General features: G+C 37.8%; 3 long non-coding RNA genes across 3 annotated transcripts; 2 read left to right on the top strand and 1 right to left on the bottom strand.

Moving 5' to 3' along the window:
• Nucleotides 1-122: 122 nt before the first annotated feature.
• LOC139782489 (uncharacterized) lies at nt 123-1,178 on the top strand. Its single transcript, XR_011720896.1, has 3 exons — nt 123-270; nt 365-547; nt 628-1,178. It is a non-coding gene; the product is annotated as an uncharacterized lncRNA (long non-coding RNA).
• A 2,097-nt stretch (nt 1,179-3,275) lies between these two features.
• LOC139782490 (uncharacterized) lies at nt 3,276-4,694 on the bottom strand. The gene is made up of 2 exons (XR_011720898.1): nt 4,611-4,694; nt 3,276-4,320 (listed from the first exon to the last, which is right to left on the bottom strand). It is a non-coding gene; the product is annotated as an uncharacterized lncRNA (long non-coding RNA).
• Nucleotides 4,695-5,513: 819 nt separating this feature from the next.
• On the top strand, nt 5,514-9,811 carry LOC139782483 (uncharacterized). The gene is made up of 2 exons (XR_011720891.1): nt 5,514-7,249; nt 9,618-9,811. It is a non-coding gene; the product is annotated as an uncharacterized lncRNA (long non-coding RNA).
• Nucleotides 9,812-12,098: the final 2,287 nt, after the last annotated feature.

Here is a 12,098-nt window from a genome sequence, read left to right as displayed (position 1 = left end):
TTGATTATTGGCCCAAATTGGCCCCTGCCTCCATGCCTCATAGAGGACAATACGTCCAATACGATCAGAAGGGGTCGATTAAGGCCGTGGCACATAGAAAAACTAGAGAGACTCGTAGGGAGAGAGTGGCGAACTCGTCACGTGACCCCCTTTCCTCTGATTGGTCGCGGGCGTTAAAGCTCCTTGTGATGTAAAGAAGAGGTTAAATTAGCAGGTTAATGTTAATGTTTACAAACTAAGGTTCCGTCGCGTTACAGCAATCGAGTCTCCGTAAGTGATACATTATTATTAATTCTGAAATTAATACTGAATACGAAAAAATTTGCTCTCTTCGATTTTATATACATACATGAAATAAATTCAGTTTTTAGTGTTTCCTGCATATTATAAAATGCCTGGCAGGTACAGTGCTCCAAGATGCACAAATTCCAACAAAGAAGGATTTTGTTTAACAACATTTGCTCATGATCCTCAATTAAGACAACAGTGGATCGATGCTGCTGGAATTCCGGATTGGAACCCTCCAAAATCAGCTGTACTATGTGAAGTTAGTATTGAAGTGTATGTACTTATGTATTATGGTATAACAGATATTTTTCTTTAATGTACTTGTACCTCTCATTTTAGGTTCATTTTCGTCCATCAGCGTTATACTGCGTGGGCAACAAGAAATTTATTTTAAAAAATATCATGGTAAATCTGAAGGAGAGCTCACTCCTCTCCGATTTCGATGAAATTAGGCTCAATCGACGCGTTTTTTCTCAAAACGACCGAATCTGGCAGAAAAAAGCGTCGCTCTGCCCCGCGACGCGAGATATTAAACGTTAAAGTTGACAGGAATCAGGTTATGATTCCTGTCATACCGACAACATGTAGCAACACTGAACATGCCCCGCGGTCACATGCGCATGCTCAGTGGTCGCACACGCATGCAAAACTGCGCCAACTTTAAATATACACAGCATAGAGGAAGCGCAATATTGAGTATAGATTTCGATATTTAAATCATAAGGTAATTCTTTCAATATTTATTGATAACTATAGCAAACAAGTATATTGTTTTTTATTCTTTTTAACATATGGGACAAATGCGACGCAGCCGTGTGTACAGTTACAGCGTTTTCCATAGATAAATGTTAGATCAATATGAATCCAATAAATAATTAAAATTGAATGTATTATTTTGAAGTTGTGATTTTCATTAAAGCAGATATTTTGTATTTAACTAAATTTAAAGCGCGTCACTAACCTATGTAGGTTAGTGACGCGCTTTATAAGTATTTAACTGTTTAAGCGCGTCACTAACCTACCCTTATGAAAAAGTAGTACTGGTTTTAATACTGGAAAAAGTATTGGTGAAAGTACTGGAGACATAAGTACTCAAAGTACTACTAAATTCGACCATACTGACTTCGTCAGTACTCCTTCCCAGTACTCATCCAATACTCATTCAGTACTCCCTCCAGTACTCCCCCAGTACTCCCTCCAGTACTCCCTCCAGTACTCTTTTTGTACTTATCAAATAATCGTGAGATACTAACGTATGGTACAGGCGCAGTAGGGGAGAGTGGACACCCTTGAACCACGTTTTTTCAAATCACATTAAAAATGTGAATTTAAAAATTTTAATAACTTCATTATAATATAAATGAGACTATTCGATGTTTAATATAATAAACTTTGTTTGTAAATGATTTAAGAAGTAAATTTTCAGAAATATTTTGCAAAAATAATGATATTTCGAAATGCTGCGTTTGTCACAGTGGACCCCACGCGTGGGGTCGATTGAGCCATAGCGTAGGGTACACTGTGACATGTAATGTGAAAGGTAGGGTACCCTGTGACACGTAGAAGAGATCTGTTTAAATCCTGTTTATTACAAATCTTTAGTCAATTGAAAAACCAAGACTGTGCTAGAGAACCAATTTATCAATAATCTGTGCCTATTAGTTTCTTACAGTACTGGCAGTACTATCATGATAGTACTCCGAATATTAATCTGATAAAGTACTGACCACTTCAATACTTTGGAGTACTAATGAGTATTATTGCTTGTAATACTGTCAGTACTGTAAGCACTGACAGACACAGTACCGACCATTCTGCAGTATTCATGAGTATTAACATACTAATACTCTCAATACTACGAGTACTGTTCACTCAGTACTGAGTACTGATTGCTAGTACTACTTTTTCGTAAGGGTTGACTGGCAAAAAAGATTTATTCGTATATCTGTATTGTTAATATTGTTATGCGATAGCTTTATGCTCACCAAAATAAGCAAGTATAAGAAAGAAAGAAGCGTCAGAGTCAGAGGATCACCACTACCCTGTTCGATCATCGATGTCAAGCGACAAGGCGCCGGTATACTACTTGGATGGGTGACCAGTTGAGAGAGCGGATTTCTTCGGACAAACGCGCGACGGCTATACGCACATATACGGCTTAATATATTTTTTTTCGTTCCGGTAATAAAATATTTTATTTTTCACATATCAACAAATAGTTTTTGCGTCAGTAAGAAAATTTTGTTTGCTAATACGAAACATTTTTTTTAGTGTAAAATGTATTTGAAACATCTCTGAAGTGTTTCCGCAATATTTCGTAGATATATTTGAGAAATACTTCATAACATTGCCGAAATCTTTCAGCATGGTCGCATTTGAAATAATTGCGGACATTGAAACATTGCCGAAATGATGTAGAAACGGTCGTGAAAAATTTCTGAAATATTAATGAAAGATGTAATATTTCAATTGAAATTTTGCAGAAATGCCTTTGAAATATTACGTGCCGAGTGGGTTAGTTTATTCTAATGTAATATTTAAACGAAAGTATTATTTTGGGTATTATAGTTTTGTGATATAATTTTTTATTATATATGATGTTATTTTATGTGATATTATTTTATCATATATGATGTTAAAATTAATATTTAAAATGACAAATAATCTCATTAATATTTTTATTTGCTAGCAATATCTTTTATTCGTTCTAAGTAGTTATTATATTGAAGGCCATGTTATATGTAATTCGATTATTTCAGGATTTTTCTTTTTTTATAGATGTGGCCATGTATGTTTTGTCGTTCTAATATATATTATAATACATGTTATATAATGTATAAAGAGATATATAATCTAATATGTATTTTTCTATCAAATAAAATGTTATAAATTTATTACAAATGTCTATTACAAATAAATGTTTTATATTTTTCATGACTAATGTTTATAACTAATCTTTTATGACTAAAAATAAAACTTCTCACGACTAAAAATAAGAACTTATTTTATTGTCAAAAATTATTTTATTACATATTCTGTTATAACATATTCTATTAACAGTTTAATGTTGAAAATACGATGTATAGATTTAAGGTTTTATTTCTGAAATCTTGATGAAATTAATGATATCGTCGATACTCCATTACTATTAACTTTCAGAACTTTATAAACTCATTATTTGATTGACTATTATTATAATCTCTCACATTTAAGCCTAATAACTATAACTATAATAATAATTGTTAATAGACTCTATGTAAATATTATTTATTTTATTAACTAATTTATCATTTGTTCATGGAATGGCAAAAGCAACATAAGAATATTATAATATATAACGTCCTATATTAATTATTAAAATACATATTTCTTACATGAAATTTTGTATGTTCAACATGTAATTTTTGTACAATACAAAATTTATCTTAAGAAAGAGAAGAAAACTTTTCCTTTACAAAGAACAATTTTTTGGTGTAAAAGAAACAAATATTTAAAAGATAATAACTTATTCTTTAATATGTATTTATAGTACAAATATGTATTTATAGTACAAATATGTGTTTATAGCACAAATATTATTATCAGTATTAAAAGTACAAGATCAAATTCTGTTATCTCTTTCAGACGAAACTTGTATAATTGAAAAATATATACAGAATTAACAAACATCATCAAAGAGTTAGTGCGTTATATGTGAGATTCAAATGACTTAATATGCATTAAATCATCTTGTAAACAATGAACTCTTTCCCTTAAAACTTCATTTTCCTGTACAACATTTTTTAACTTTACTTGCATTGCCTTATAGATTTGTAAGAAGTTCTCTTCTCTATTTCTTTCTTTTGTAACTTCACATAGTACAGCTGATTTTGGAGGGTTCCAATCCGGAATTCCAGCAGCATCGATCCACTGTTGTCTTAATTTAGGATCTTGAGCAAATGTTGTTAAACAAAATCCTTCTTTGTTGGAATTTGTGCATCTTGGAGCACTGCACCTGCCAGGCATTTTATAATATGCAGGAAACACTGAAAACTGAATTTATTTCAGGTATATAAAATCGAAGAGGGCAAATTTTTTCGTATTCAGTATTAATTTCAGTATTAATAATAATGTATCACTTAAGGCCATTCTACAATAGCGTAAACGTAGTCGTAAGTGGTTGTAACATATTCAGAATGTATTCAGAACGCACTTTTATCGATAAATGCGCGCATTTAGCATATGGTTTTCGTCATAATGTAACGTAAACCATATGCTAAATGCGCGCATTTATCGATAAAAGTGCGTTCTGAATACATTCTGAATATGTTACAACCACTTACGACTACGTTTACGCTATTGTAGAATGGCCTTTACGGAGACTCGATTGCTGTAACGCGACGGAACCTTAGTTTGTAAACATTAACATTAACCTGCTAATTTAACCTCTTCTTTACATCACAAGGGGCTTTAACGCCCGCGACCAATCAGAGGAAAGGGGGTCACGTGACGAGTTTGCCACTCTCTCCCTACGAGGCTCTCTAAAGAAAACTTAAGCAGTAAAACTCAAGCAGTAAGCAAATCAGCCAATCACAGTCAAGAACTTAAGGCACGGCCCTAAAGGCCTTCACACATAAAATCGCGTAAGGACGTAAAACGTAAGCGTAAGAAAATCGACAAATCCCTCTCAAGTATTATGCTGTCCGTAACCCCAGTAGGGGAAAATACTTGATTGGGATTGATCAATTTTCTTACGCTTACGTTTTACGTCCTTACGGCATTTTATGTGTGAAGGCCTTAAGCGGTAGCGATCCATACCATTGATTTCTTACTGATTAAGTTTTACTGCTTAAGTTTTTCTATGTGCCAAGGCCCTTACGCTCGCGTAAACATAGTAGCAATGTACATATGGCTTCTGCCCACAGGACGCGGAAACGCTTGCCGCGCGGCAAGCGTTTCCGCGTCCTGTTTAAAGGCCTTTACACATAAAATCGCGTAAGGACGTAAAACGTAAGCGTAAGAAAATCGACCAATTCCAATCAAGTATTGTGCTGTCTGGAACCCCAGTAGGGGAAAATACTCGATTGGGATTGATCGATTTTCTTATGCTTACGTTTTACGTCCTTACGGCATTTTATGTGTGAAGGCCTTTATTACGCGAAGGAATTATCGGCTTCTGCACACAGGACGCGGAAACGCTTGCCGCGCGGCAAGCGTTTCCGCGTCCTGTGTGCAGAAGCCATATACTACGTTTACGCGAGCGTTACTTCTGTAGTAACTTACGATATATCACTCGTTTACGCGGAGTAAATTATCGCAAGTTACTACAAAATCCCGTTTACGCGAAGGAAAATCCCGTTTACGCGAAGGAATTATCGTAAGTTACTACAAAAGTAACGCTCGCGTAAACGTAGTAATAGTTAACTATACAGAAGTAACGCTCGCGTAAACGTAGTAATTGACCGCTGTTACACGGCGCCGTTAATCGGGTTTAATAACATCGGTAGTTCTTAGACTAGCCAATCACACTCATTCTTCAGAAGAAGGGAATAGCTGTGATTTGCCAGCCTAAGAACTACCGATGTTATTAAACCCGACGTATAACAGCGGTCATTGACTGTGTTTACATGACACCGTTAATCGGGTTTTATAACATCGGTAGTTGTCAGGAAGACCAATCGTAATCATTCTTCAGAAGAATGGAATAGCTGTGATTGACCGGCCTAAGAACTACCGATGTTATAAAACCCGATTAACGGTGCCGTGTAAACGGAGTCATTGAAAGCTAATTGTAAGTGATATGCATTATAAGTACACATATGGTGTAAATAGACAGGAAGCATTGCGCATAATGGCGGCAGGTTTAGCGGTTGAACCAATCAGGAGGCGACCCGTTTTGTAGGCGCTCACTTTAAAGTGAAATTCGATTATAAGAAATAAAAATGCGTGAATCATGTAAAATTTTAAATATATATTTAATAAAATATAATAAAACCTTAAATAAATAAATTAATTAATGACAATTAAACCTACGTAACCCAACTAAGGCAGGAAAAACGGAATAAATGAATAATAAACTAATAAACGATTAACCCTTAAGCTGCATACGGCGTCCGACCCAAAGTGATATCTGCTCGTAACTGTAAAACTTGCAAGCCTGTCAGAAGATATTAAATAAACGATGTTTATCAAAATTACTATAAAATCGTCAATTGCAATGTAGACAGATGTTTCATGAATTTTTTTAGATTTTTAAAAATACTTTAAGGTAGGGAAAAATAGCGTTGAACGTGACAAACCCACGTATGCACTTAGAAGGTACCGAAAAAACCTATGCACTTTAAGTGTTAAACCTACCTGACCAAATCAGGACAGAAGAAAGGATCCCTGGGAAGGCGTGGTCCCTGGGTCACGGGGGAGCTAGCCGAGCACTTGAGAGCCCTGTATGTACTCCAAGTGTCTCAGGCCGGTATCCATAGTCGGATCTTATTTTAAGACCGTCTTAAAATTAACTCTGAAAGAATATTATAAGGCATTAATTTCATTTGTACATTTATATATGGAGGGGTGAAAACCACAGTGGTGTAAGTCAAATTTTTTTAAATATTTTCTCGTGTGCAATCTGTACAATATATAAATTGCATCTATGCACACGAGAAAATATTTTTAAAAATTTGACTTACACCACTGTGGTTTTTACCCCTCTATATATAGATACACAAACACACACACACACACGCACACGCACATGCACACACACACACACACACACACACGTTAAAATACTCACGGTACTTTAATTTTTTTGTTGTCTTCTTTGCTCTGCGACATTATACCTTTTCGCTTTTTTTCTAGATTTAATGTTGGAACAGATCCCTGTTTTAACCTTAACACTTCTTTAGCTGGTTTATTTTGTAATCGTGGTTTTGTCTTCTCAAGCACCAAACGATTTTCATCAAAATGGATTGCGCATATCCTTGCTGTAAGCATATTAGGTAATTATACAGTTTAGGGGCCTCACCTCCGATTTTGATGAACTTAGGCTTAATCGACGCGTTTTTGCTCAAAACGACCAAATCTGGCAGAAAAAAGTGTCGCTCTGCCCCGCGACGCGAGATATTAAACGTTAAAGTTGACAGGAATCAGGTTATGATTCCTGTCATACCGACGCCATGTAGCAAGACTGAACATGCCCTGCGGCCACATACGCATGCTCAGTGGCCGCACGCGCATGCTCAGTGGCCGCACGCGCATGCAAAACTGCGCCAATTTTAAATATGTATTTTATAAAACAAATGAAGCGCGATTAGGTTTCACGCTGGGAGTTTTGTTTAGATTTATTATGCGGGGGAAGGGGCTTCGCCGCAGGCTACTTCTATGTAAAAATCACAACTTCTATAAAGCAGGGCATATACACACGTGTGTGTGCCCTGCTTTAACAAAAATCACAATTTCTATAAAGCAGGGCATACACACGTGTGTGTGTGCCCTGCTTTAACGGAAATCACAACTTCTATAAAGCAGGGCATACACACGTGTGTGTGTGTGTGTGTGTGTGTGTGCCCAGTACATGCGTGGGCGGGGAAATTTTGCTGCCCTGCACCCCCCTCCCCATGCATGTACTTTATAATTTCGCTTTACAACTTAGCATGTACTTTAAGTTGTAAAGCGAGTTCCACGCTTTCAACCACGGGGGGGTGCGGGGGGGGCCGAAGGCCCCCCCTCGCACCGCCTCGTCTGTGTGTGTGTCCACGCGAAACGAGGTGCCACATGGGTTCATGACGCGCTTTACAACTTAAAGTACATGCTAAGTTGTAAAACGAAATTATAAAGTACATGCATGGAAAGGGGGGTGCAGGGGAGCAAAATCCCTTCGCCCACGCATGTACTTAAACGAGCTTGTAAAGCGCGTCATGAACCCATGTGGCACCTCGTTTCGCGTGGACACACACACACACACACACACAACGGGGGGGTGCGAGGGGCGGGCCTTCGGCCCCCCCCTCCCCCGCACCCACCCCGCCGGTAGGCAGCGTGGAACTCGCTTTACAACTTAAAGTACATGCTAAGTTGTAAAGCGAAATTATAAAGTACATGCATGAGGAGGGGGGTGCAGGGGAGCAAAATCCCCCCGCCCACGCATGTACTTAAACGAGCTTGTAAAGCGCGTCATGAACCCATGTGGCACCTCGTTTCGCGTGGACACACACACACACACACACAGACGTGTGTATGCCCTGCTTTATAGAAGTTGTAATTTTTGTTAAAGCAGGGCACACACACGTGTGTATATGCCCTGCTTTATAGAAGTTGTGATTTTTACATAGAAGTAGCCTGCGGCGGAACCCCTTCCCCCGCATAAAACTAAACAAACTCCCAGCGTGATACCTAACTGCTTGAATTAAGACGCTTGATTATTCCGCATGATTGACCAGTCATCATATTTAAAATTGGCGCAGTTTTGCATGCGCGTGCGGCCACTGAGCATGCGTATGTGGCCGCAGGGCATGTTCAGTCTTGCTACATGGCGTCGGTATGACAGGAATCATAACCTGATTCCTGTCAACTTTAACGTTTAATATCTCGCGTCGCGGGGCAGAGCGACACTTTTTTCTGCCAGATTCGGTCGTTTTGAGCAAAAACGCGTCGATTAAGCCTAAGTTCATCAAAATCGGAGGTGAGGCCCCTAAACTGTATAATTACCATCATTTTTTTTTTCATTAACTTACCCAAATCAACTTTCATATCCGTTTCTTTTCTTTGGCAGGCATTAAGCCATTGCTGACGAACAAATGTTTCTTTAGGAAAAGTAAAATATTTAAATCCTTTCGTCCCATTATGATTCGTACGATTCTTACAATTTTTTACACAGCACGTTGGCATAGTTTTTCCGCAAAAATAGAATATCTAATATCTAAACACATTATAACCTTTAACTATACTTCAAAATAATATGGGAGGAGCCATATTGCTTTTGGCATCTTGGATAAAATTCTGATTGGTCAAAGAAAATGACGACTGCGCATCCTCGAAACTGTTACACCTGTCTTCTAACACCATGACTAACAGTAAAAACTTATACAAGAAAGTAATCCCTAGTGTAACCTCTGGTGAAAGTAACCTCTGCTGACACTCCTGGTGAACATTTCCTCACAATTTATAAAAACAATTCGCAGAATTTCTAAATTCTTTATGAACTTTTTAAAATATAATTATTTGTTATTAGACTTTTTTCATCCAACACATGTATATGGTTTGTTAAAAATATCCGTTTGTTTCGCATTTAATCTTGTATAATTTATTATTTATTTGTTATGCTAATTAATCAATATTCCTAAATATTTTTTCAGGTTTGCACAACGTGCAACAATAAACTCAGATTAAAGAAGAAAGAAGAATTGGACATGGTATTTAATTTATAACTGATTGAGGATGGATACACATTACGATTTATTAGAACATTAATAATTAGATAATTATTGTATATAATAATTGTATACTTGTACAGTGATTTCAATAAAATTGTATTTTAATTAAAAGTAAATATTTAATACAACTTTTTCATAGTATTTCTCTATATATAGTACTGTTATTAGATATACATCTCTTTTTGATTGTATCGATTGCCTTTCAAATTAAAGCCCGCGCACAACTAGCAATATGGCGATCTATTAGTCATCAGATCAAAGGTGCCGACACCGAGTGAGCTTACTGTTCTTTCTTATACTGTGCCAGTACGGCTTTCAAGAGGGCAAATCAACGGTTGACGCGATCGAGCGTATCCGTGCCCTCTCGGAAGCCCCGGCGGAGTCCGGCAGGGTACGTTGCTCGGCGTCTCGTTCGACGTCGCCAACGCTTTCAACACCCTGCCGTGGCCGGTAATAAGGGGGGCGCTCGAACACCATGGCGTCCCCCCTTACCTGATAGCCGTTTTATACGACTATCTCCGGGACAGGAGATTGGTCTACAGACCGAAATGGCGTAGTGAGGGTTAGGCTGGTCGTGCGAAGGGTTCCACAGGGGTCAGTACTTGGCCCCCTCTTGTGGAACCTGGGCTACGACGCAGTCCTGCGCGTCGCTCTGCCCCCGGGCTGCTGGTTGAACGGTTTGCCGATGATACATTCCTGGGGGTTGAGGGCGACACTGGGAGGAGACCATACGACTGGCCAATGTCGCAGTGGAGGCCGAGGTGAAAGTCATGAAGAGGGTGGGCCTTAAGGTGACTCCCCAAAAAACGCAGGCGGTCTTTTTCCACGACCGGCGCTCCAAGGGGAGGCCACCAAAGGCCCACATACTGGTGGAAGAAACCCGCGTTTCCGTGGAGGCCCACATGAAGATCTTGGGCCTCTGGTTGGGTGGCACGTGGAGCTTTGGCGAGCACTTCGCTCGCCTGGCTCCCAGCCCTGCTAAAAATGACCGATTGAATCCGATTAAAAATTTTGAATCCGCATGAATCTGGATTCTTGATTCGGAAATCACGGATTTATAACGATTACACCGACTGAAAACGATTGAAACGGATTGGTATTCAAGGATGTAATTTCAATCGGATTCTATCGATTTGAATCGTTATGATTTTATAAACGATTACACTGATTGAAAACGATTGAAACGGATTGGTATTCAACGATGTAATTTCAATCGGTTCCTATCGGTTTGAATCGTTATGATTTCGTAACGATTACACCGATCGAAACCGATTGAAACGGATTCGTAATCAATTAACGATGTAATTTAAATCGGTTCCTATCGGTTTGAATCGTCATGATTTCATAACAATTATACCGATTGGAAACGATTGAAACGGATTCGTACTCAAGGATGTAATTTCACTCGTTTTCTATCGGTTTGAATCGGTCTTAGTCAATCGTTTAAATCGTTATGATTTTATGAACCCCGAAATCACGAAATTATAATGATTTATACGGATTGACTGACCGATTCAAACTAATAGAATCCGTGAATTCCGGATATATAAACAGGATTATTTATTACTTTATTATAATTACCCGATTTAAATAGATTAAGCGCAGATACGATTGAAACCGATTGAGTCGGATTCAGATGAATCCGGAAATATCGCATTAAATCCGATTCCGGTGTTGTATTAACCCTAAGAGCAAAAAGTCGACTTTAAGTCGACTTGAAGTCGACTTTTACCGAAACTGACTTGGCAGAGAAGTCGACATTTTTAAGGACAAAAGTCGACTTGAAGTCGACTTGAAGTCGGCGAATGTCGCAAAAACCACCGACTTAAAGTCGACTTCCCGTCATGATGAAAAGTCGACTTCCCGTCATGACGAAAAGTCGACTTCCCGCCAACTTTTAAAGTCGATAAAATAAACCGCCGCGTACGTCTGGAGGTCGATTGTGTATCTTGAAACGAGGTAAAAATAACAAAAGTTAACAGATTTTATTAGATTTTGATAAATAAAATCGTAGATACGCTAATGAATTTTCTCACTTTTGTAATTTTTACCTCATTATTTCAAGATACACAATCGACCCCTTGCTGGAGGGCTAAAACTGATGCATTTCGATTTTTTTTCATATATAAAATAATTTAATTATCTAAAAAACTGTATAATTACAATCCTAATGTTTTATTCTTAATTACAAAGGCGGCCATATCTGTGCCACTTCTGCGTGCGCGGATTCCGGCAGCCACTTCTGGTAAGCTGACAATAACAGAACTAAAATTAAAACATTCCAGCGTTAATCGCGAAACAATATGCAAAATTAGCTATATAAATATATATCATATTATTATCATAATGTTGTAAATATATAATAATATTGTTTTATATAAATATATATATATATACACTGGG

The sequence above is a fragment of the Temnothorax nylanderi genome, unplaced genomic scaffold (genome assembly GCF_030848795.1).
Source record: "Temnothorax nylanderi isolate EJ_2023f unplaced genomic scaffold, tnyl_v1.0 TNYL_tig0416_pilon, whole genome shotgun sequence".
Taxonomy (NCBI): domain Eukaryota; kingdom Metazoa; phylum Arthropoda; class Insecta; order Hymenoptera; family Formicidae; genus Temnothorax; species Temnothorax nylanderi.
This window is presented reverse-complemented; position numbering and strand designations above follow the sequence as displayed.